The sequence below is a fragment of the Hyperolius riggenbachi genome, chromosome 4, assembly GCF_040937935.1.
Source record: "Hyperolius riggenbachi isolate aHypRig1 chromosome 4, aHypRig1.pri, whole genome shotgun sequence".
Classification (NCBI taxonomy): domain Eukaryota; kingdom Metazoa; phylum Chordata; class Amphibia; order Anura; family Hyperoliidae; genus Hyperolius; species Hyperolius riggenbachi.
This window is the reverse complement of record NC_090649.1, coordinates 39032070-39058638: the sequence shown is the minus strand read 5'-3', so window position 1 is coordinate 39058638 and position 26569 is coordinate 39032070. Positions and strand designations below refer to the sequence as shown.

Below are 26569 nucleotides of genomic sequence, written 5' to 3'. Positions count from 1 at the left end.
GGATGGGTGAGGTGCAAATGTCTTTTCCTGATAAGTTGTCAAAAAAAAGAATAAAAAAAAAAGGGAGAAACAAAATAAGCAAGTCAAAAAAATTAAACATTGATGTTGGTAGGAAAAAGGGGGAAAGTAGAAGGGTCTCTGTGTCAGAGGTGGAGGAAACCGATGAGTCCTCCCAAGGTGCCCAGGGTGGGGCGGGTGTCCCTGCATTTGTACAAGAAAGTGAGGGTGGGGAGATTTTGATGGTTCAAAAGGGGAAGAGGGGTACCCCGGTAAGGAAAGAGAAAGGGGACAAGAATCTTGACCTGTTTTTTGGGAGGAACCTCCTCTCAGATTTCATATCTCAAGACAGGGAGGGATACCAAAAAGGGGGTAAGAAAAAGAAAAAAAAAGAGAGGCACCCAGAACCGCCCCCTTTGGTGATCAGTAACATTGTCACAGAATTCAAAACAATGGATCTGACATACAGACTAGAAAAAACCAGGCTTGTGGTTATTGACGAACATTCTGGCGAGGCTGTGGTTTTGGCGGTGGAGCCAGGGGGATATTATGGGGGCCTGCACCTGGTGGGCATGGGCGACCCCGGGTGTGGCCTCCAGCTCGAGTTCCGTGCAGACGGAAAGAAGTTTACTGTACGCAATGACACTATTTCCAGATACTCTTTTTCAGGAGAGCAGGAGTGGATGGAGGCCATATTCGGGCTCGGGCCGAATGCCCCCAGGTATAGGCCCCCCCCCCTCCCCCTGTCTCCACTGCAGGCAGCCTCGTTCAGACAGACGTTGCAACTCCTGCAGCCAATCCTGGCGCTGTCAGGAAAGGTGTTAGTACGGTTGTGAGCACTGTTACTAGTGCTGGTATTGTGATGGGGGCTGGTGGGGGTGCTGTGACTGGGCCGGAGCTGCCAGAACTGGAAAGCGTAATTAGAGTGGGCTTTCCTGAACTTGGTCCCGCCCAGAATCCTGGGGCTTTGGCTCCCCTGGCAGCTTCGGCCCAGGGCACCTCATCGGCTCGTCCGACTTCTTATTCGAGGGTTGTTAGGGGTGCTGCTCCTGGTAGGAGGGTTCTGGCTCCCCTGGAGACAGGATTGGAAGATGGCGTCCCAGGTCGAAGGAATGTCGTTCGCCTTAAATGGGATCATACCCTTCTACCTGTCCCGACTAAAAAGCAGTTTACTAAGTACCTCCTCGACCTGGGAATAAGGCCGGCAGACCTCTATGCGATCCTGGCTCCAGGGGATCCTCCGTCATATTATGATGTGTCCTTCCTCTCCCAGCATGGCATGGAGTCCTTTTTAGAGGAGCGTTTAAAGTTTTCAGAGAATGGTGAATGGCATGGTTTTAAGGTTATTCCATTGTCCAGACAGACGCTGGAGAGGAAGGCGCACATTGTAGTGCAGAATGAGAGCATTCCGGTGCGGGACCTGATGACTTGGGTCCAACATTACGCTGACATAGTGTCCCCGCCGCACAAGGTCCTGGACGAGCTCGGGATCTGGTGGGGGGAGTATGAGGTGGCGATCCGGCTCCATACAAAGGAGGGGGTTGTCACCCATATTCCCCGTTCCGCCCTCATAGGGCGGGACAAGATCATCACCTACTACCCGGGCCAACCCAGGACCTGCAACAGGTGTGGCAAGAGGGGACATTTGGCCAGCGGCTGCCCAGATCCGAGGTGCAGTCGCTGCCAGGAGTTCGGGCACTCTGCGTCATCCTGCAGAAGGATTAAATGTAATTTCTGTTTTGAGTTTGGCCATCCATATACGGAGTGCCCGATCTCCTGGGCGACGATGCCCTCGGATCTGAAGGTGGCCATGTTGGCAAGGATGGGAGAGAGCCAGGATGTCTCTGTGGTCGATCCCAATGTGTGTGTTGAGTCTGTCCCAGTCCCTAGCGTGTCTGCGTCCAGTGTGAATCAGTCCTCCGTAGTCCCTCCCCCCGGCTCTCTTCCAGCCGGCATGGCCTCTGATAGGCAGCCCGGGCCTGAGTCATCGGCTCCTGCCCAGAATGCTGCTCAGGGCGGAGGTGGCCCTCCTCCCAAGGAGCAGCGACCCAGACCTATGAGGAGCAGAGAAGGGGGTGGCCTTCGACCCCTCACTGCTGCTCCCATGGGTCCACCTTTAACGCCCATACCTCCTCCTCCGAGGAGGAAAAAGGCTCCCCCTGCTGCTGCTCCAGATGCAGGTGGTTCTACCCTACCCCCTACCGTTCCTGATCCCTCAGTTCCCGCAGTGTCCCCTCCTTCTCCCACCCCCCCAGCACCTGCAGTGTCCCTCCCCCCTCCCACCCTCCTAGTTCCTGTAGTGTCCCTTCCCCCTCCTACCCCCCCCAGTTCCTGCAGTTTCCCTCCCCCCTCCTGGCCCTGTTGTCCCAACCCCCTCTCTGGCCCCTCCTGTCATTGTCCCACTCCCTCCCCCCCCCTTCCACCTGCCCCTCCGCCTTAGCCAGCGGTAGTGGGTTTGCTCTATCTAGTTCTGTCCCCGCAGGTTATGCCTTTTCGGCCCCTTGTCCCACAGACGCAGCCCTTGCCCCTTGGAAAAGGGAGCACCTTTCGCAGGAGGATAAGTCCTACCTAGAGGAACGTTTTAAAACAAAAAAGAAGAAAGGCGTTAAACCTTTGTGTAGGGGTCTCCCTGAGAATCCAAGGGCAGCAAACAGAGTAGCTGCCCACCAAAGGAGACAGAGGGAGAAAGAGATGAGCCTGTCTAACAGGTTCGACGTTCTGGCTGCCTCTCCTCTTGCCTCTGAGGAGGAGGAGATGGTGGTGGAGAGTCCTGCTTCCGTAGGGGAGGCATTGTGATTTGTGTCTATGTTTGTTTATTTTTTGTAAATGTTGTCTTTTGTTTTATTTTTTTGTCTTTGTTTAAAGAAAGATAAAGGGAAACCTTAAAATCACCCTGATGGCGGTTCCCCCACCACTCATATTGGCAACAATCAACGTTGCTGGTATTAAAATGACCAGAGCTCGAAAATTGGCTTTTTCGATTTTGGCTGCCCATGAGGCTGATGTTTTTTTCCTGCAGGAGACCAGGCTCACCTCTGTGGCTGACCTCTGGTTGGCTGAGAGGGACTGGGTGTCCGGTCCGAGTTTTTGGTCACTTGCGGGAGAGCCTGGTAGTGGTGTGGCGGTCCTTTTTAGGGCCGACATGGTAACTTGCCGGCGGGTTATTGAGGTAGAGATGGGGAGGTGTCTGGTCCTAGACGTCTGTGTGAGGGGGCAGGATCTCAGGCTTATTAACATCTATGCCAACCCCAGGTTTAAAGGGGAGAGAAAGCGCCTTCTTACACAGATCAGGCCATACCTTTTTTCAGCCTATCCAGTGATCTTGGGTGGTGATTTTAACACCATCACTAGGGCATGGACAGGGCAAGGGCCCAGGTCCGGATAGGTGTAGATAGCAGGTTTCTAGTTAGACTAGTTAATGAGTCCGACCTGGTAGATGTGCACGTTCGTCACTCCCCAGGTCTCACGGGTTTCACTTTCCAGAGAGGTAGTAGTAGGTCCAGGATAGATAAATTTTTTGTTTCAGAGAGCCTCATCACTTCAACTCCTAAGTTGTTGGCGGTGGAGTTCTCGGATCACCTTATTCTGTCGGTGGGCTTAAATGCTTCGGATGCTCCTCCCAGAGGTCGGGGTATCTGGAGAATGAATTCGTCCCTGTTGCTGGAAGATGAGGTGAGACAATCCTTTGAGGAGTTTTTTCAGGCACAGGTATCCATCCTGGACTGCTTTGACAATAGGTCTGAGTGGTGGGAGGAAGTCAAAAAACGTGTTGTCGGATTTTTCAAGGGTCTAGCTACCCGTAGAGGTGTTAATAGAAACTTGGCTTACCAGGTTCTAAGGGAGAGGTTGACTATTCTTGTCTCCGAGGGCGGAGATCCGGGGGAGATCTCTGAGGTCAAACTTCGCCTTAAGCAGCAGCAGTATGACCGGCTGGCCTCTTTGGCTCTGGAGAGGGATCATGGTAAGTACCACTCGCCTGACCCTTACCAGAGTTTCAAACAAAGTTCAGCACTTAAGACGGTCATAGGTCTCAGGGATGGCTCGGGGTCTCTGGCGAAGTCCAGGTCGGAGATCTTGACCATCGCTAGAGAGTTTTACGCTGATCTGCTTGGGGAGAAGCCACTTGACCAGACAGGGATGGAAGACTTCTTAGATTCCACACCAGGTCTGGGAGATATTGATATTTCTGCCATAGACTTGACAGCGGAGATTACCGCAGATGAAGTAGCGAGAGCCATTGGTGGCCTTGCGCCTAAAAAGACCCCGGGTCCGGATGGACTGACGGCTGAGTTTTACAAGGCTTTCGTGTCCATTCTAGCCCCCCAATTGGCTGGAGTTTTTAATGATTGCCTTGCTGAGGGTCAGTTACCACCCTCCATGAGGCAATCTGCGATAATCCTGCTGTCAAAAGGTCATGATTCGGAGATGATTGAGAACTGGCGTCCCATCAGCCTTCTCAACGTCGACAGGAAGATCCTGGCGAAAATTTTGTTCTGGCGGTTGTCCCAGGTGACAGATGTACTTTCCTGCCATCAGCACTGCTCGGTTGTGGGAAGGAGCACGCTCTCAGCACTGTTAGCTGTCCGGGAGGTCCTGGAGCAGTGCAGGGCTGAAGGTTGGGGAAGGTACCTGCTGACATTGGATCAGTCCAAGGCTTTTGATCGGGTCAATCACAAGTATCTGTGGCGATTACTTACTGCGTATGGTTTGCAGGGGAGGTTTGTAGATTGGCTGCGAACTTTATACAAGGAGGCTGAGAGTTTTATGCTGATCAATGGATGGATAGGCCAGCCTTTTGAGGTGAGCTCAGGGGTCCGCCAGGGTTGTCCGCTGAGTTCCCTGCTGTACGTGTTCGCCATCGACCCCTTCGTGAGAAGGCTAGAGGGCAGCATGCTTGGTAGGGTTCCGATGGGCATCTCTGGGAGCTTATCTTTGAAGGTGGTGGCATATGCCGATGACGTCACTGTGGTGGTCTCGGATGCAGAGGAGGCGTTGGTGGTTGCTGAGGAGATCACCCGGTACTCTTTGGCATCTGGTTCCAAGTTCAATCCGGATAAGTGTGAAACTCTCTGGATAGGCAAAGATGGAGAGTCCTTTAGACTTCCCGGATCTTTTCCCGTGCCTCAGGATGAAATCAAGATTCTCGGCATCAAATTTGGCCCAGGCGATTATGGCCTGCGAAATTGGGTTAGCAAACTATCAGATGTCGACAGGAAAGTGGTCCGCTGGAAAGGTTGGAGTTTAACCTATAGAGAAAGGATTGACCTAATCAAAACTTACCTGATACCAATATTGTTGTATGTCAGTTACGTCACGATTTTGCCAGCATCCCTGTATACCAGGGTCAATCGCTTGTTTTTCCAGATGTTATGGGGAAACAAGCTAAACCATGTGCGTAAAAATATTACCTATAAAAATAGGCGGGAGGGTGGCCTAGGCATGGTCAACCCAATTGTTTTCTTCTCCTTAATTTTTATCAAACACAATATTGGTAGTATGTTAATGGAGAACCCGCCTGTTTGGGTAGGGATCTTTCAGACTTGGTGTGAGCCTTACCTTGGGGAATGGAAGAGTGGTGGCCCAGTGAAAAATCTGAGGAGACGTCATGGCTACCTCCCGGCCTATGTCTTGCCGTGTTTGAAGAAACTGTTGCAGTGGGGATTGACAGTGGAGAACATCAAATCGGTCGACAGGAAAGCCCTGTCGGCATGGGTGGTGGACTCCTACTTTCCTGACTCACTGGCCTTGAGGGATTGCCCAGGCACAATTTTGGAGGAGGGATTGCGTTTATTGAACTCGTCGCGGATTCCGAACAAATTGTGGGACATCGCCTGGCTTACCTTCCAGGGCAAGCTTTACGTTAGAGGGCTCATGAAGTATCGGGATGTGGAGGAACGTGGTTGTCCCCGACAGGGGTGTGCTGTTGAGGAGACCATGGACCACTTCTTGATGTCGTGTCCTTTTAATGTAGAAGTGTACAACCAGGTGGGGAGGGTCCTGAATATCCCGTTTCTGGCGCATCTTGGTTATGCCGAGTGGGCCTATGGAGCGTTTAATCAACGCCAGGGTTATGATTTGTGCACTTTATATATAGTTAGTCTAGTGGTCAGGAGACACTTATGGTTAGCACGGTGTGATTTAGCTATTAGGAAGAAAGACTTGCCCGTCCAGGTGGTGGTGAGCACTATTCTCGGTGAGGTGGGAACCATTCGGTACTTGGAGAGGAAGAAACTGGGGAGAGGGGCTTGGATTCTGGCATGGCAGAATATCAGGCCTCCTTGACTTGGTGGAAGTCTCTCCTGGGTGCAGCTTACTGTCTCTTTCTTTTCACTCTAGATTTTGATTTTCTTGTTTTTTTTTAAAGTATTGGCCGCAGGCACACAGGGAGCATCCCTTTGTGCTTCTCTTTATGTGTAGGTGAGGTGTTGTTTTGTCTTTGGGTTTTATTTTTTGTTTCTGTCTTGTCTAGTGTCTTGTCCTTAGTCTTATGTTGCTGGGTATTTTAGGGCGTAAAAGTCCCATAGTATGTGTGAGGTGTGTATGGTGTGTGTTGGTGCTGTTTTTTCATTTTTTTGTCTTTTTTTGGTGGTGGTTTATGTTCTATGTATTTTTGTTCTTTTTTTCTGGTAGTCTCGTTTAGTATGGATGATAATGAATGGTGTCTCCCCTGATACGGTACAGTGTGGTTTTCTTGATGTAATGAAGTTGTTTTTGCTTATGATACAATACAAGTGTTTTGTTTCCTTTCTGTATATACATGAGATAAAGCTTGTCTCTGATTGTTGTGCTTATTGCATACCTTATTTTTTTGAGTTTGAATGCATTGGAGTTATCTTTTCAGCCTTATGATGGCATACCTTTTAACCCTATTTATTATTTGTGTATGCTATCTTTTTTTTTGATCTACCGTATATACTCGCAAGCAAGCCGACCCGCATATAAGCCGACCCCCCCACTTTTAACTGAAAAAACAGAAAAAAATGATTGACCCTCATGTAAGCCGGGGGTAGGAAATGCTGGCCGTGTGATTCCCTCATGTGTGTCCCAGTATAGCTAGTATAGTGTCCATTATGGGTAGGTAGTGCCCTGTATAGCTAGTAAAGTGCCCAGTATAGCTAGTATAGTGCTCAGTATAGCTAGTATAGTGCCCAGTATAGTTAGTATAGTGCCCTAGTATAGTGCTCAGTATAGGTAGGTAGTGCTCAGTATAGCTAGTATAGTGCTCAGTATAGCTAGTAAAGTGCCACAGTATAGCTAGTAAAGTGCCACAGTATAGCTAGTAAAGTGCCCCAGTATAGCTAGTATAGTGCCCCCAGTATAGCTAGCATAGTGCTCAGTATAGCTAGCATAGTGTTCAGTATAGCTAGTATAGTGTTCAGTATAGCTAGTATAGTGTTCAGTATAGCTAGTATAGTGTTCAGTATAGCTAGTATAGTGTTCAGTATAGCTAGTATAGTGTTCAGTATAGCTAGTATAGTGTTCAGTATAGCTAGTATAGTGTTCAGTATAGCTAGTATAGGGCCCAGTATAGCTAGAATAGTGCCCCAGTATAGCTATTATAATGCCCCGGTATAGCTAGTATAGTGCCCCAATGTAAGTAGATAGTGCCCAGTATAGCTAGTATAGTGCTCAGTATAGGTAGATAGTGTCCCGACCCCCCCCGCCCGCCGCCGCTGCTGCTGCTATTATTAGCTTACCCGGCGGCTTCCCATATCCCTCCCTCCGTCTCCTGCACTGGCTTGTAAATAGTTCGCAGCAGCTCGCCCCACGGCGGCTGCTGTGTGATGACGGAGGAAGCTGTAGGCAGAGCGGCTTCCTGTACGGGCGATGTGTATCGCCGTTGCTATGGGAACCGCTCTGCCTACAGCTTCCTCCGTCATCACACAGCAGCCGCCGTGGGGCGAGCTGCTGCGAACTATTTACAAGCCAGTGCAGGAGACGGAGGGAGGGATATGGGAAGCCGCCGGGTAAGCTAATAGCAGCGGCGGCGGCGGCGGCGGCGGCGGCGGAGGGGGGGGGTATAAGGAGCAAACATGACTCGCAAGCAAGCCGACCCCCCAACTTTTGGCCCACTTTTGGGGGGTCAAAAATTCGGCTTGCTTGCGAGTATATACGGTACTTTAATAAAAAAAATCCACAATCTAATCCTACCATAGTCATAGTCTAATATCCTACCATATTATTATTATTATTATTATTATTATCATTATTATTATTATTATTATGTATTTATCTAGCACTGACACCTTCTGCAGCACTTTACAGGGTACATACTCATGTCACTGACTGTCCTCAGAGGAACTCACAATCTACTACTACCATAGTCATAGTCTAATGTCCTACCTTATTGTTATTATGTATTTATATAGCAGTGACATCTCCTGCAGCACCTTACAGAGTACATCGTCATGTCACTGACTGTCCTCAGAGGAGCTCACACTCTAATCCTACCATAGTCATAGTCTAATGTCCTACCATATTATAATTATGTATTTATATAGCACTGGCATCTTCTGCAGCACATTACAGGGTACATAATCACAACTGTTATTTCACAGCAGCAATAGAGAGTTCAGTTGCTGCATGTAGATAAGTACTGGCAGTTAGAAGTCTAAGCTGGCGCAAGTAAAGTGGGGGGTCTGTGGCCCCTGTCAGCAGCCACTGTCAGTATGTTAAAATGGAAGTAAAACAATAAATGCCAGTATATTTTAAGCTCTATTTAAAAACAATTTAAGCACACGTAAGATAAAGTAAGATAAAGTAAGATAATGCTTGATTTTCTGCCTGCTATATTGATCCCCTGGTAGAGAAGGCTTTGAAGGTTTATTGTAACTGCGTGGGTTTGATGCAATTGCTTTGTATATTTCTCACACGATCCTCACCTTCTCTAATTTAACTGATTCTTGTGGTTTCAGAGCCAAAGGAAAGGAGAAAAAAGGTGGCATTTTCAGGTACAGATTATAGAAACACTGTATGCATTAAATCAAGAAGTAAACTATTGCCGCCATATAACTCTGCAGCATAACAAAAGACAGTCTGTACTCCTATATGTGTACAAGAAGGGCATAGTGGGGAGTGGTTTTGTAAATGCCACAGAGCCAATTACTGCTCAGATCCCGCCCATGAGGAGCTGACTTTCTTGCAGCCTAACAAAAGACACGGACAGTCTGTACTCTTATGAGTGTACAAGAAGGGCATAATAGGGAGTGGTTTTGTAGATGCCACAGAGCCAATTACTGCTCAGATCCTGCCCATGAGGAGCTGACTTTCCTGCAGCCTAACAAAAGACACAGGCAGTCTGTACTCCTATGTGTGTACAAGAAGGGCATAGAAGGGAGTGGTTTTGTAGATGCCACTGAGCCAATTACTTCTCAGATCCCGCCCATGAGGAGTTGACTTTCCTACATCCTAACAAAAGACACGAACTGTATGTACTCCTATGTGTGTACAAGAATGGCATAGCAGGGAGTGGTTTTAATAAATATCACAGAGCCAATCACTGAAAAGATCCCGCCCCTGAGGAGCTAATCTTCCTACAGCCTAACAAAAGATACGACAGTTTGTATGTGGTGGGAGTGGTTTTATAGATATCACAGAGCCAATCACTGATCATATCCTGCCCCTGAGGAACTGACCTTCCTGGGTGGCTGCAGATAACCTTTAGGATCAAATCAGTGACTAGAGATGGCCAATCCAGCTACTTCTTTTCACCGGCTGTGAAGGAGGAATTATATGAGAGCTGGAGGGCAGCGCACAGATGGCAACAAGGGTGAGAAAAGCACACCTGCTGGGCAAAGCAGGTGGTTTCGGTTCTCATCACCAGGTGCTGAAGCTGGGCGCTGCTATAGCACTATTTATATAGTGCGCACCCAGTGCAAGTTTAATTTGGAGTTCCAGCAATCACCGGTAGTGATGAACAAAAATGCAAATATTCTTTTTGCATTCCTTTTTTCGAAAATAATGATAAATAAAATTTTCCAACAAAAATGCCATTGAAAATGCCGAAAAAAATATCAATTGTTTACGTGGTAAGAATTTGCGCAGTAAAAATATTTTTTTGCAGTAAAATATAGAATTTTTTTTGCATTTTCATGAAAACGCAAAAATTCGACCCATTTTTCACACTAATCGGTCATCAGATTGTCCTGCACTGTTTGTTTGGTGAAGTTTGGGTGAGCGGTCTCGTGTACGGAGGGCCTCGGGGCAGTGGACTCTCTGAGCGGCTGAGACTCAGAATAGACCCAGACGCGGGTTCCTCGCCCGGCGTCCTCGCTCACCCACGCAGCCCTCTGATGACACGTTTATACCGCTCGCCGAACAGGGACACTTCATTCTCATTACTCTCTGAACTAATGCAATTAAATTCCATCGCAGAGTCACTTCACAGCCACAAATTAGCGCTCTTCTCCTTATAAGTGGAGAAAAAATAAAATAATGAATTGACCACAAATTGCCGTTCTTGGCACAATTAGGAAGCAGAGTCTGACACAAATGGGACAGGCCAGGGCACTTCATTAGACGAGCCAGAGCTGCTTGTTAGACAAGGATTCTGTTAAATTCTTACAGATCTGTTTAAAGCTTCATGAAACGCCCCCTGACTATCATTGTTAGTCAGAGTCAGGACTTGGCCATTTCTCACTCACTTGACTTATGCAACTGTTCTAGAGACGATCACATGACCCGGAGATCTCCATAGAGGTCAGTAAAGTGGGAGTTTCTTCCTCTGCACCTGACCTATCACCTGACCTATCACCTGATTCTTAAAGGACCACTATCACGAAAAAGTATAAAATATAAAATAAATATAAACACACACAAATAAGAAGTACGTTTCTTGCAGAGTAAAATGAGCCATACATTGCTTTTCTCCTATATACTTGTCACTTACAGTAGGTAGTGGAAATCTGACAGAACTGACAGGTTTTGCACCAGCTCATTCCCTCATGGGGGATACTCAGCATGGCCTTTATTCTTTATAAAGACACTCCCTCAAAAAGGATTTATACAAATATGCTGGCCAGCTTCCCTGCTCGCTGCACAGATTTTTGGCAGTTGGATGGAGCAACTGCCATTTACTAAGTGCTTTTGAAAATAAAGAAACACTGAGAAACCCCCATGAGGAGATAAGCTAGCCTAAACCCTGTCTATTCTATCAGATTTCTATTACCTACTGTAAGTGACAGCAACAGAGGTGAAAAGTAATTTGTCTCATTTTACTCTGGGAAATGTACTTTTTATTTGTACACGTGTACAAGTACCTTAAAATTTACAATGTTCACAATAGTGGACCTTTAACCCCTTTCACACCGCAATCCCCCCCCCCCCCCCCCCCAAAAAAAAAAGGAAAAGATAATTATCACTAAAAACAATCAATTGTATGAGCGCCTATTTAAGGAAGAAATCCAAGCAAAATGTAAAAAGAGAGTTGTACGCATAAAGTGAAAAGTATTCTTCATTAAATAAAGGCAATGGTGTGAATCAATGCTGCATACCACATAAGTCACTTATTAAAAATGAGCCTGGAAGCTCAGATAGCACGTGTTCCAACTAAGACATTATTAGTATTTGTCATTGCTCTGAAAACCAATCTGCACAATAACACCCCAGTAGCGCCTTTCCTCCGTCCTGTATTTGTAGTTCTCTGCACAAAGCAGGAAGCATTGCAACTCTGATTATCTCAGTGCCTAAACCTATTACCCATCAGCTGCTACATTTATATAGCTGCCGACAGGATGGAGTTTTTTGCTCATCACTGATAGATACACCCCGGGACCTGAGGAAGGGATGCTCTACTGAATGCTAAGATGGAGATGGAGGCTGCCATATTTTTTTTTAAACAATACCAGTTGCCTGGTGTCTTGCTGATCTTTCTGGCATCATTAGTGTCTAAGTCACAACCCTGTAACAAGCATGTGGCTCAACTTGAGTCAAAGCACCTCACCTGCTGCATGCTTGCTTGTTCAGGCTCTACGGTTAAACGTATTAGAGGCAGTGGATAAGCAGGACAATCTGCATTGTTTGAAGGACACATCCAGGCTAAAAAATAAACAAAAATCAACTTACCTGGGGCTTCCTCCAGCCCCTGGCAGCCGTACTGTGCCCTCACCGCAGCTCTGCTCCCTGCCGGTGGCCTGGAGTCCTCTCCGGTACCAGAGGCCTATTTGTGCTCCACCATGCGTCTCACGTAGTCACGCTGATGTCACCCGGACTGTACTGCGCAGGTGCAATAGTTCCGCGCCTGCGCAGTACCATCTGGATGACGCCAGTGCGACTCCATGAGCCGCACGTATGAGCGCAAGTAGATGCTGACCTGGCAAGGTCGGCATCTGCAGCAGAGGGGACCGGGAGCCACCGGAGCTGCAGCGAGGGCACAGGATGGCTGCCAGAGGCTGGAGGAAGCCCGAGGTAAGTTGATTTTTGTTTATTTTTTAGCTTGGACCTTCCCTTTAAAAGGAAATAAGTATGGCAGCCACCATATCCCACTCACCTTCATTCTGTTAAAGGGTGAATGATGAGAGTGTGACACTGAGCAGCACTCAGCCTTTTATACACGAGGCATATGAGAAATCCATACAGCACACACATAAGATCCGCCGGTGACCTTCTCTATGGTTTAATTGCATCATAAGTATCCATTAGCGTATAATTGGCGATGCGCGGAGAATGGAGATGACAGATATACGTGCGGGCAGTAATCCCGGCTCTATGGCTAATAACGGGGGATTTATCGATCGGCGCAGCTAGGAGAAGCCGATAGGATCTGCTGCTATTATTATTATCATTATTGAGAGAAGCGCAGCGGCAGAGGTGAGACCACGGATAAAACGCATCAGCATAATAAATACGAGCAGAGATGAGAGACGGTGCAGCTGTAAGGCTGTCATTACACGGCTGCGGGGGAGGGGATTACTCATCGGAACCGGGTTATAGGAGACCTGAATTAACCTCTTTACCCCCCAAGAGCCGTATTCACCTGTCGGTGATCCTCTCATTCATTTGGCCATAACGTTATCGCTGCTTCTCACACCTGAATAATCTATATCTTGGTTTTTATTTTGCCATAAATTGGGCTTTTTGTGGCTGATACTTGTTTTCAGTAATTATTTTATTTTTTATACATTTTATAGGGAAAAACAAACAAACAAAAAATGTTATTTAAAATGTGTCCTAACCTGGAATTTTATTTTTTCGCCAAAATTGGCACTACAAATACTATCCTGGGCTACCAGGAAGTGTTTGATTTTTTTTTTTTTCACATTGTTTTACTTTCCTTATTATTAATGAATGTGACACCATTCATTCCAGGCACTGCAATTGGCTCGGGAAACACATGTTTCCCTTCACCAATCGCCGCTATGTAAATCCCGCCGTGAATGAGCAGAGGGCACGCGCACGCTCACGGACCTGCTTCAGGAGTACTGGAGGTGTGTTTGAGTTAAAGCTAATGTAACCCGGGTTTAAAAAAAAAAAAGGCAGATACTCACCTAAGGAGAGGGAAGGCTCGGTCCTAATAAGCCATCCCTCTCCTCTCCCGGTGGCCTCGGTGCTGCGCTGGCTCCTCCGTTCTCATCCCCCGCCGAGGAGACTTCGAAGGTCTTCGGGAGCCAAGTCCTCCCGAAGACAGGCGGCGTACACGCGAACGCGTCATAGAGGGCGTGCGCAGTGTAGAGCGGCCCGTCTTCAGGAGCACTCGGGCTTCCGAAGCATTTCCGAAGCCTCCCTTCAGCCGGGAGACAGCGGTATTTGACCGAAACAGTCAAATACCGCTACGGGGGAGCCAGGACAGCAGCGGGCACCGGGAGAGGAGAGGGAGTGCTCTATGGGACCCCAAGCCTCCCTCTCCTTAGGCGAGTATCTGACTGTTATTTTAAAAACCCAGTTCCCATTAGCTTTAAGATAGACTAGGGCAGCTCCTGCCTGGATAGCTATATGTCAGCCTTTAGCCTTTAGATACTTCCCCTGTCCCCCTTCACCTCACAACAAATTGGTGTCCTCCTGAAGCTTGTGGCTGTGCTCCTATATGAGAACGAGTGTGGCCGCACTGCACCTGGGAAAGTAGCATGGACCTTCTAGGGCTTCGGCAGAAGAAGCTAAGCCCGATCTGGTCCGTCCTCCTGCACATGCATGAGCCATCAACAAGGTTTTCTCAGCACTGGAGCAGGCCGCAGAAGTAGGGCGGGGGAAGCTTCTAAATTATCCGGAGGCTTCCCTCTACTGAGGTGAGTACAAATTTGGGGCACTTTTGTTCCCTATAGTTACACTTTAAGGCCAATATGGAAGTAGACATTGCTAACTGTTTTGAAAATGCTAAACTCCCACTTAATGTGGCTGATAACAAAACTGCAGTTGGTGATGTAAATACGATGTATAGGGACTTAATTATTTTTAGGTTGTTTTGTGAAGTTATTTTTCAGATGTATTTGTAATGCTTACATCTAATTGTCTGATGTTCATTCTACGTCCCAACAACAACAGTAAGAGTAAGGACAAGAACAAGACTAAGGACTGCAAAGAGAAGTATGTACCATGTGTGCTCTGTGAACATGTAGATGCAGATCAGTGCTGGACTGGCCTTCAGACCTATAAATGAACCTGGATGGCCCTGACCACAACAGATAAACCAACTTATCTCAGCTGCAATTCTCTAGTGGGCCATGGCCCTAACAGGGATTCCCTCACTGTGCTCTTGGCTTACCAGGGAGACCCCGGACCTTAGATGAGAATGCTCCAGTAGGCCATGACCCTAGCAGAGAATGTTCTAGTAAGCCTTGATTATATCAAAACAAATTACTAGTGGAGTCGCCCGGGATTGATCTGACCCTACTAAGGAATCCTTCTTATGGGCATCAGCGCTACCCAAGATTTTGACAGTAGTCCCCTACATTATTAGAGATTCGTGGTCTTCGACCTTAGCTGAGAACTTTCTATTTTACTCTAAATGGGAATCCTTAGCTGTTCAGTCACCATAACAGAAAGCATTCCACTCATCCCAGACTATGCTAGGGATTGCTTCAAAGGGCTCGTATCCCTCTAGAAACTCAAGACTTGTAAAAGGCCCTGGTGTCCCAATAGCTCTTCATACTTCCTAGGAGTCCTTCAGTGACTTTAAAGAGGCCAAAGGTCCCTGATCTGGACATAAGTGGGCCCTCACCTTATCCTACCAGAGAGAAAACCTACCAATCCAGAGGTTGCAGATCTTCCAGAAGTGGACTCTCAAGCTGTTCAGTTTTCAGCCTACAAAACAATACTGAGTTGGGTTCTTAACTGGCATGTTAAGAACCCAACTCAGTATTGTTTTGTAGGCTGAAAACTGGAGTCCTTTACCAGATACGGGAGTCCTTTACCAGATAGGAAATTAACATAAATTAAGCCTATTAGTAGAGTGCATCGTTTAAAAGCTCATGTGCACAGTACTGGGCTTTCAAAAGGCAATGTAAAAATACAGGGTAGAGTATAGTAACCCATATCCACCAATCAGAACTCAGCTTCTAAGTCTTCTGACAACTGTAAAGTGTCATCGCCGGATTGGCTGGATTGTCCTCTACATGTAAATGTAATTCTGTCCTCTTTACTGAGGGTTTATACTCCAGTCCAGCACTGATGTAGACTGCTGTGTTTAAGGGAAAAGCCAAAGTGAGAAGCCTCAGGGGGAAGCTGCCTGTGACTGGGCTTTGTGTTCTTAGCAGAACCGGATCATCCACAAGACAAACCTAGGCAGATGTCTGGGGCCTGTAGAGTCTAGGGGCCTGGTGGACGCTAGTGCCCACCAATTCTGTCTAAAAAAAAGTCGGGTCCCATTTTATCTTAATCCTTTTCTGGTTCTTTGGGCCAGTGAGGATGGTCCGTTGTATCTCATTGCAAGTGATGTCACTGACCCCAACCTGGCACGCAGCTCAGCCAGGACTGGCAGCTTCAATCAAAGGCTTCTCACACTAGTGTTTTGCTGTGTGACAGATTTCCTCTAGAGGCTAAGGATGATCAATGACATGTAAATATTCCCGAGTTCATGCAGAATTATGTGCATTTTTATGCAAATACATGCAGCTTCAAATGGACCAATCAATTTAATCCTGGGTGGGACCTGATTGGCCCATTTTCAAGCTGGATATATTTGCATAACATTTACATAAATCTGCATGAACTTGTAAATATTTGCATCTCATTGATCATCCCTACTAGAGACTGGTGTGTGGGTCGTGTGTCTCGATTGATTATTTTTTTGTTTTGACCTGATATGTGAAGATGCAGCTAAACTGATCATAACAAAAAAGTCTAAAAATTACTGGGGCAGATTTATCAAGATGGAATAAAAAAACAAAAATAAATCAAAAAACCTGGAGATAAAGTGGAATGGCGGCCAGAACAACCAATCAGGAATAGGCCTGGATCCCAAAATGCAGTTGGCCAACCAGTTGCGATTTTTCGGCGGTTGCAATTCCTGTTCAAGAGAGCATGCAGCTTGTTTGCGATTTATGCGAATCGCAAGTGCTGTGGTGAGAATGATCCCGTTGGGATACATTTGTCACAGCGCTTTGCTGATTGGTGGCAGTGAAACGCTCCCAGTAAGCACCCCAGTGTGAAAGGGCCTTGATGGCATTAAATCAAATGATTCAGATTGGTTGCTCCAGCTGGCCAACTAACAGACAGGCAGACCCAGAACATTTATATCACACTTTTCTCCTGGCGGACTCAAAGCACCAGAGCTGCAGCCCACTAGGCAGTAGTAGGGCTAGGGAGTCTTGCCCAAGGTCTCCTACTGAATAGGTGCTGGCTTACTGAACAGGCAGAGCCGAAATTCGAACCCTGCTCTCAGTGGCGTAGCTATGGAGCTATGGGCCCAGGTGTGAGTTTTACATTGGGCCCCACCAAGCACTCTTTACATAACAATTGATACGGCGCAACAGAACCTGCCAAGGTCATCTACTGTATTAGAGTTGCAAGAAGGGGATGGGGAACAGTTTGTTAATGATTACCACTATTCAAAGCATCTATAGATGTGATTATTACCACCACAGGACCAATAAACAGCTTATACTTTGGTTTGGGAAGGGCCCCTCTGGCCCAAGGGCCCCGATGCGGTCGTAACCTCTGCAACCCCTATTGTTACGCCACTGCCTGCTCTCCTGTGTCAGAGGCGGAGCTCTTAACCAATACATTATACAGCCACTGCTTGGATTTTGCTCCAGGCTTCTTCAGGCCATTCTTGATATAATCAGCCACACTCGTCTGCCTAATGAATATCAAAAATATTGCCATTTGCAATAGTTTTATTTAAAGTTGCTTTTGAGAAAATGATAGGCACAGTACCTATCATTTTATAGGTGTTTTAAAAAAAAAAAGAAAATATCAGGAATAGTATAAATACACTAAAATGTTTTGAAAATATAAATGTATATATCCCCTTCAATGTCACCTCCTCTTGTATGAACAAATTGCTGCATACACTTCTACAGTGCTGGAAGTCATAAGTCCCACCGTTCTTATATAGGGGATAATTCACAAAACTTATCTCAGAAATTATCTCTTCTATTCTAACTTATCTCGTGAAATGTCTCTCCTTATCCATCTTTATCCCAATTTACCTCTATTTGGGGTTGATTCACAAACCTTTAAAGCAGCAGGGACAGCCATACTAATCCAGGGGAAAAACACATTTATAAGTAGATAACTACTTGTTCTACTTATATAACAGATGTATTGTACTGTCCAGTGGATTTTATTCAGTAGGTAAACAGGATTCTGTTCCTGGCATTTTCCATCTTGATTCCCTCTGCTGAAGCCAATCCGGATGTAATTTCCTACCTTACTGTTTTTTTTATCTCCTAGAAACTGCACGGTCATAGCTAACTTGCTTTGTAAACACATGTGAGCACAGCATAGATCGTATTTCAGCAGCTCACTGAGCTGCCCTCAGCCAATAAGTGAGAAGCAGGAATGTGGGAGGAGAGATAACAAGCTTCCCTCTCCCCGGCAATGTACTAAATTGAGCCAGTCTGAATGAGATAAGATTTATTACAGCAGAAACATTTCTGAATAGATTGGAGTCCTTGCAATGCAGGATCCAGTTGCAGACTGCATAATAAACACAGAGCAGTGGGTAAATGGAATTTGATTTTGACAATCCCTCTTTAAGGCCTGGGACTGACTTGCATTCGCAAAACGCTCTCGTGTTTTTATAGTGATTTTGCAACAAAATTGGAATGATTTCCTCCATAAAATTGTTCCAAAAATGGTGCAGGCAACGCATTTGGGATTTCGGGGTAATCGCAATCGCTCCCTTTCATTAGCCTAGTGCTTTTGAAATCGATGGAGATTCCAAAGCATGGCAACCACTTCCTACCAGAGGACGTGAAAATAAAGATGGCCATACAGCAGATGACTTGGCGGCCGATGGACCATCCAATTTGATTATTATAATGGAATTGGATGAAGATCGGTGCCGCCAACAGCATGCCCGATCAACGATACAACCAATTTCGGGCCGAGATTGGTCACATGTATCGATTGGACATGATGCAAGATGTTGGGCTGACATGCATGATTGGGTATGCAGCAGTAACGGCGAGTGATATGTGGATGAGCAACGGACACAACGGAACTCCCGGCACTGACCCCCCCCATGTAAAATGTGAAGCCCGCCCCCGAAACCCCACACCCCCTCGTGCCCCGTATGTGTCTTGGTGTCCACAGCTCTCTCCATGCTCTGTCCACATAGTCCACATACCCACGCCCCACGTGGATGCCGTCATATACATGGAAGCATGTATGACATCACACACGCACCCACGTGCAATACACCAGCAACCACGTGGGGTGCGTGTATTTGGATGGAGGACGGAGCCAGCTGTGGACACCAACAGGTACAGTATTCATGCACAGGCACATTTTACACAGGGGGGGGCACTGCCAGGGGTGGCAAATGTGTTGTCACAGGGCTGATTCCGGAGAGATTTCATGCTGAAATCGATAAGGAATCGGCCTGCGGTCTATGGGCAGGCAACAGATCTCCCTCCAATCAGATTTGATCAGAGAGGGATTTGTCGTCTGATGTGTAGGCATCTTAATGCACTCTTCTCTCTACGAAATCCTAGATAACACTGTTTATTCATCTCTGAGCTGATAAAAAGGCTACAGAGTTGAAAAGGAATGACAGCAACCTAAGCAGCTCTTAAAGTACGTACACACATCCTGATTTTCCGCCCAACTTGTCGTCCGACTTGTTGGACGTGTGTGTATGCGCTGTCGAGCGACTGATAACAGCCGGTTTGCCCGATCCGCTCAGCGGATCCGTTGGACTAACTGTTGTTCAAATGACTGTTAGGTCCGTACATATGTACAATCGAGCAGAGCCGAGACAAGGTCCTCCAGCACCCAAGGCTGAGGCGCCACAGTGCACCCTTCATCCCTCTCACTCCAGCCGTCACACACTGATTGCTATTAGACTAAGAGGCACCCCAGGGCACCCAACACCTTCATCTCTAGTTATTTGGCTTGCAGTCACTGCCATGTATCCCCTTTTCTTATGTCTCCCTGCTTCAAACACAATAGGGGAATGATAGCTGAGTGAGTTGTGCCCCAATCCTACACTGCTCCCGGAGGCTGGAGCCTCTCTCGCCTCTGCCTCAGCCCAGCAAACGACTTCTAGTCGTTTGTCCAACTAATAGACGTTAAAACAACAAGTTGTTTGATCAGACATTTAATCTAGTCCATTGTTCCATCCAGTCCATTGTTCATTATTAAGTTGGTCAAACAACATGTAAATTAGATACATTAGTATATCAGCTGCTTTGTTGGTCAGTGTGTAGATGACGTCTGAACGACTTGTTGTTTGCACTTCAAGTCGTTCGAATGAGCAGTTTTAACAACAATCAGGCGTAAAGTTGGACATGTGTAGTGTATGCACCTTTAGCTGCTGTGAGGCCTCCTGCACATGGGCAATGCGGCTATGCTCATTTATGGACAACAGCATGGCCATGAGCTTCCAGAGGGTGCCAATGTCCAGCAGTGGTCTCGAGGGGGACTGGGGGAAGCTTCCCTCTTCTGAGGTGAGTATAGAATGGTTTCCCCTGTATATGTTTATGTAATTGAAGTATGGACAGAGGGGAATTGAAGACTAGATTATATGCTTGCATGGAGCCCTTCAAGTTTAATTGCTGTGTGCTTTATCTTAAATGGCCACAAGATGGCAGCGTTTGATTGCTGATAATGCCATAGCGGTTGCAGTATTGGAGATGACCACAGGGCGGAGCTTTTTCAGGTAGAATACAATTAAATTTAAGGATTGTACTTATTCCCCAACATTAATGGGCGTGGTTAAACAGGCATTCTTGTAGGTGGTTTGGCAAGGAACCGAAGCTTCTTCTGATTTTGTTTTATGAGGCTCCTGTTTTAAGAAGAGCCTGAACCATGGCTTTCTGTGTCTCCTCTGCGAATAAGCTTGTTATGTAATGTCTTCTCCTGGGTGGTGGAACAAAAGAAATTGAGGGCTTGTGAGATTCTGGTATTGAGGTAGACCCTGTTCTGTGCACAGTGCTGACATCGCCAGAATATATACGCACATACTACATACAGTGGTGTGAAAAACTATTTGCCCCCTTCCTGATTTCTTATTCTTTTGCATGTTTGTCACACTTAAATGTTTCTGCTCATCAAAAACCGTTAACTATTAGTCAAAGATAACATAATTGAACACAAAATGCAGTTTTAAATGATGTTTTTTATTATTTAGTGAGAAAAAAACCTCAAAACCTACATGGCCCTGTGTGAAAAAGAAATTGCCCCCTGAACCTAATAACTGGTTGGGCCACCCTTAGCAGCAATAACTGCAATCAAGCATTTGTGATAACTTGCAACAAGTCTTTTACAGCGCTCTGGAGGAATTTTGGCCCACTCATCTTTGCAGAATTGTTGTAATTCAGCTTTATTTGAGGGCTTTCTAGCATGAACCGCCTTTTTAAGGTCATGCCACAACATCTCAATAGGATTCAGGTCAGGACTTTGACTAGGCCTCTCCAAAGTCTTCATTTTGTTTTTCTTCAGCCATTCAGAGGTGAATTTGCTGGTGTTTTGGGTCATTGTCCTGCTGCAGCACCCAAGATCGCTTCAGCTTGAGTTGACAAACAGATGGCCGGACATTCTCCTTCAGGATTTTTTGGCAGACAGTAGAATTCATCGTTCCATCTATCACAGCATGCCTTCCAGATCCTGAAGCAGCAAAACAACCCCAGACCATCACACTACCACCACCATATTTTACTGTTGGTATGATGTTCTTCTGCTGAAATGCTGTGTTACTTCTACGCCAGATGTAACGGGACACGCACCTTCCAAAAAGTTCAACTTTTGTCTCGTCGGTCCACAAGGTATTTTCCCAAAAGTCTTGGCAATCATTGAGATGTTTTTTTTTTTAGCAAAATTGAGACGAGACTTAATGTTCTTTTTGCTTAAAAGTGGTTTGCGCCTTGGATATCTTCCATGCAGGCCGTTTTTGCCCAGTCTCTTTCTTATGGTGGAGTCGTGAACACTGATCTTAATTGAGGCAAGTGAGGCCTGCAGTTCTTTAGATGTTGTCCTGGGGTCTTTTGTGGCCTCTCGGATAAGTTTTCTCTGCGCTCTTGGGGTAATTTTGGTCAGTCGGCCACTCCTGGGAAGGTTCATCACTGTTCCATGTTTTTGCCATTTGTGGATAATGGCTCTCACTGTGGTTCGCTGGAGTCCCAAAGCTTTAGAAATTGCTTTATAACCTTTACCAGACTGATAGATCTCAATTACAGTACTTTTGTTCTCATTTGTTCCTGGATTTCTTTGGATCTTGGCATGACGTCTAGCTTTTGAGGTGCTTTTGGTCTACTCTGTGTCAGATAGCTCCTATTTAAGTGATTTCTTGATTGAAACAGGTGTGGCAGTAATCAGGCCTGGGGGTGACTACAGAAATTGAACTCAGGTGTAATAAACCACCTTTAAGTTATGTTTTAACAAGGGGGGCAATCACTTTTTCACACAGGGCCATGTAGATTTGGAGTTTTTTTTTTTTCTCACTAAATAATAAAAAACATCATTTAAAACTGCATTTTGTGTTCAATTATGTTATCTTTGACTAATAGTTAACGGTTTTTGATGAGCAGAAACATTTAAGTGTGACAAACATGCAAAAGAATAAGAAATCAGGAAGGGGGCAAATAGTTTTTCACACCACTGTAGTTGTCTCTTGGTCTCGTCTCCTCTGCTTGTTGAGGTTTCTGGCCTACAACTCCTTCGATGTATCCTACAACAGGGAACTGGCTGCCTGGGGAGTCATTTCGTATGGAGAATGCATGGCTGTTTGGCCAGCGGAATGCTGCAAGCAGAGCAATGCATGATATCTCCGGCGATGCAGGTTCTGTCGCTGTGGTGAGTCAGTTCTCCTCCCGTTACCGACAGATGGTCTTCACCAGATTACGTGGGAAGCAACCACAATATTGATTCTCTAATATGAGCAACATCGCGCAACTGTGGGGATCCGTGTTTACTCAAAGTGTGCGGAGTCCAAAAATATGAGAAAGGAGAGAGAAAATCAACACGAGTCTCATCTTACAGGCGTTATGTGGGCAGAATACAACATGCTGTATATACTGCTGTAGATCTTCCATAGTTTACATCCCCAGCAGGCACTTAGGACTCATTTACACAGGCAGTCTCCATAGTCCCAGACCCGGATTAAGGCTAAATGGGGCCTTAAGCAAAGTAACTGATTTGGGCCCCCCCATCATGTCGTAATAGAATCAGAAGATGCAGCTGCACAGCAACATGCTGCACACACCGGGGCAGCCGAGCTACTGGTTGCTATGGGCAACAGCCCGCTTTCCTCTGTGGGTGCACAATGTAGGGAATAGCAGCGGAAAAATGCAGAGTGTGAGATGAATGGCTGGGACATTTGCACTCAGGGGCTGGGGCACCCCTGTGAAGAGGGCGCCAGATATCACAGCAGCAGCACTTTCCCCCTGCATCTCCAGCCTGGCAATAGCAGAAAGCTCTGGACACCGCCAAACCGGAAGCCGTTCCCCAGACAGAATTACATAACCACCCCCACCACCGAACAACCAATTTCCTCCCAAACTAGACAGCCACCATGCAGCCTCCATCCCAGTGAATACGATAGTCCAGCAGAGAAGGCAGCCGCAGCGGGGGAGAATGACAGCACCAGATGACTCACATTCACCTATTGCGATCCAAGCAATAGAGGTCCCATCTTTCGGAGCCCATCTGTCTCCTCTAGAGTGCTGCCGCTCTGTTACTACTACTATTACTACTTCCTGTCTGATCTGAGAATCAGGAAGTTCAGAGCGAGCGGCTGCACTGTAGAAGAGACAGATGGGTTTCAGATGACGGGATCTCTATCGCTTGGATCATGGATAGGTGAGTGAGCGTTTGCCATCTGCTGCTATCATTCTTGCTGCAGCTGTGGTTCTTTGTGGGAAGGGAGGGAGGAGTGGGCAGCGGCAGAGCGCACAGTAGCAGGAGGGGGACCTAGGAGGAGAGCCTGGCTCTGAAGACAATCAGCAGCGCACGGCATCATTTGACAAGACAAGACAAATAACATTTATATATCTGATTTCAACAATTCTCTGCGCCTACTAATAATTGGAACTGCCACTGATTAAAGTATGCACTTTTAATAAAAATGATAAAAAGCAAATCCCAATGTTAGGATTCAGAATGATAATAAATAAACAATAAAATCATGTTGCACATCTCTTCGCAATCTCACATACTCTGCATATGCAGTGCCTTTCGTGACAAATAAGCCTCATGCATCAAACATCCACAACTAAATCTGAACCTAGACAAAAGCCAGCACCATGCATAGTGAACTATCCAGAGCTGCTCGTATATGCCCAAATATCAGCTCCTGGCGGGTGTTTCAATGAAACAAGCCTAATGTCCAACAGTGCAGCGCTGCAATAGTAATGCACCTTTCCACAAAACAGATCGTCCGCTTCAACATAAATTGGTTGGTAAACCTCTGATCCGGAGGTTTTTTGCAGTTTCAGAATGCAATGTATCAATCTGTACGTAAGTTTGGCATGCACTCTAAAGCGTCATTCACTTCACGATAGCCAAGTCTGTTTATATAGACTCCGTGGTTGAGTAGTCTATTGACTCACGTGTCCCACCAGGTCCGTAGAGATAGGGGGTTCCGTAAGTGTGATAATGGTTGCGGCTTGCACACTCCTGGGTTCCGGCCGTGAACACTATGGAGACTGGTGCCGCTGTAAGTCCAGAGCCGCCGTTCGAGCGGGCGGAAGTCCTTCGGTGACGTCACCACAGTTAGAGGACCAATCAGAGCCAACTAGTTTCAACAGGCACGATCTGTTTTGTGGAAAGGTGCATTACTATTGCAGCGCTGCACTGTTGGACATTAGGCTTGTTTCATTGAAACACCCGCCAGGAGCATATATGTGGGCATATACGAGCAGCTCTGGATAGTTCACTATGCATGGTGCTGGCTTTTGTCTAGGTTCAGATTTAGTTGTGGATGTTTGATGCATGAGGCTTATTTGTCACGAAAGGCACTGCATATGCAGAGTATGTGAGATTGCGAAGAGATGTGCAACATGATTTTATTGTTTATTTATTATCATTCTGAATCCTAACATTGGGATTTGCTTTTTATCATTTTTATTAAAAGTGCATACTTTAATCAGTGGCAGTTCCAATTATTAGTAGGCGCAGAGAATTGTTGAAATCAAATTTGTGCAATCGTTGGGGACGGAGCAACCTCAAATATTCTCTTTGCAGCCATAGTTTTAAGTGAAGCGCCACAGCCAAACTCTTCTAGGTTTTTAGGCAATACGATTGCTCTAGAGTTGTGAGCAGCTTCTCTGATTTTCATTAATATGGAGAATACTAATTTATTTGATTTAAGCACTGATTTATGGACCTATAGAGAAGATCGTTTAAGTAGAATGAGAACGATCTTCAGAAGTAATCATGAACCTATTATGGATTACCATGAGGAGGATTACATTAAAAATACAAGCAGGAAATTAGAAAAGCTGCTCACACAAGAAACTAAGAATTTATGGGAAGTATTTGGGCCGGAACCCAGGAGTGTGCAAGCCGCAACCATTATCACACTTACGGAACCCCCTATCTCTCCGGACCTGGTGGGACACGTGAGTCAATAGACTACTCAACCACGGAGTCTATATAAACAGACTTGGCTATCGTGAAGTGAATGACGCTTTAGAGTGCATGCCAAACTTACGTACAGATTGATACATTGCATTCTGAAACTGCAAAAAACCTCCGGATCAGAGGTTTACCAACCAATTTATGTTGAAGCGGACGATCTGTTTTGTGGAAAGGTGCATTACTATTGCAGCGCTGCACTGTTGGACATTAGGCTTGTTTCATTGAAACACCCGCCAGGAGCTGATATTTGGGCATATACGAGCAGCTCTGGATAGTTCACTATGCATGGTGCTGGCTTTTGTCTAGGTTCAGATTTAGTTGTGGATGTTTGATGCATGAGGCTTATTTGTCACGAAAGGCACTGCATATGCAGAGTATGTGAGATTGCGAAGAGATGTGCAACATGATTTTATTGTTTATTTATTATCATTCTGAATCCTAACATTGGGATTTGCTTTTTATCATTTTTATTAAAAGTGCATACTTTAATCAGTGGCAGTTCCAATTATTAGTAGGCGCAGAGAATTGTTGAAATCAAATTTGTGCAATCGTTGGGGACGGAGCAACCTCAAATATTCTCTTTGCAGCCATAGTTTTAAGTGAAGCGCCACAGCCAAACTCTTCAACATTTATATATCGCTTTTCTCCTGGCGGACTCAAACCGCCAGAGCTGCAGCCACTACGACGCGCCCTATAGGCAGTAGCAGTGTTAGAGAGACTTGCCTAAGGTCTCTTACTGAATAGGTGCTGGCTTACTGAACAGGCAGAGCCGAGATTCGAGCCCTGGTCTCCTGTGTCAGAGGCCGAGCCCTTAAAGGGACTCCGAGCAGTGCCTGTGGGTATGCCTTTAAGCATACCCACAACTAATTAATTATATCCTCACACCTACCAGCATGATGTTTGTAATTATATCCCCCTGGGTTCCTTATATTTCATTGCATTGTGCTGAATCGAGCTGCTGACTTTGGAGAAAAGTCGTCCTGTGTAATACAGTGTAACTATGGAAAGATACATATCATTTTGAAGCTCTCTTTCTCCTCTTTCCGATGACAGATAAACTGCCACCCTACCCTTGCCGTGGCCACGATTTTGATCGCAAAAATAGCAAAAACTAAAAGGCGTAGGGTGGTGGTTTATATATCATTGGAAAGAGGAGAGAGAGAACTTTAAAATGATATGCATCTTTCCATAGTTTCTGCACTGCTCAGAGTCCCTTTAACCATTATACCATCCAGCCACCGCTGACAGGATGGCGAGGGCTGGTTTATGTGCCGATGGGGCCCCTTTGACTCTGAATGGGGCCCCAAGTGACTGCTTTTGTTGCCTGGTCAGTAATCCGGCCCTGCATATTCCTCTCACTTCAGGTACCCTTTAAAGCAAGTCTGAAGCGAAAATTTAC

General features: G+C 46.2%; 1 protein-coding gene across 15 annotated transcripts in view; it reads left to right on the top strand.

The window, feature by feature from the left end:
* The window catches only part of OTOF (otoferlin), a 500418-nt gene that overhangs the window by 246695 nt on the left and 227154 nt on the right, over positions 1–26569 (top strand). The window contains exon 1 of one of the 15 annotated variants that reach the window (XM_068279954.1): positions 19983–20042. The exons of the other annotated variants lie outside the window; for them this stretch is intronic. The gene's annotated coding sequence lies outside the window, so the exon portion shown is untranslated. Of the gene's footprint in view, positions 1–19982; positions 20043–26569 lie in introns of those variants that run through there. 15 annotated transcript variants of the gene reach the window in all.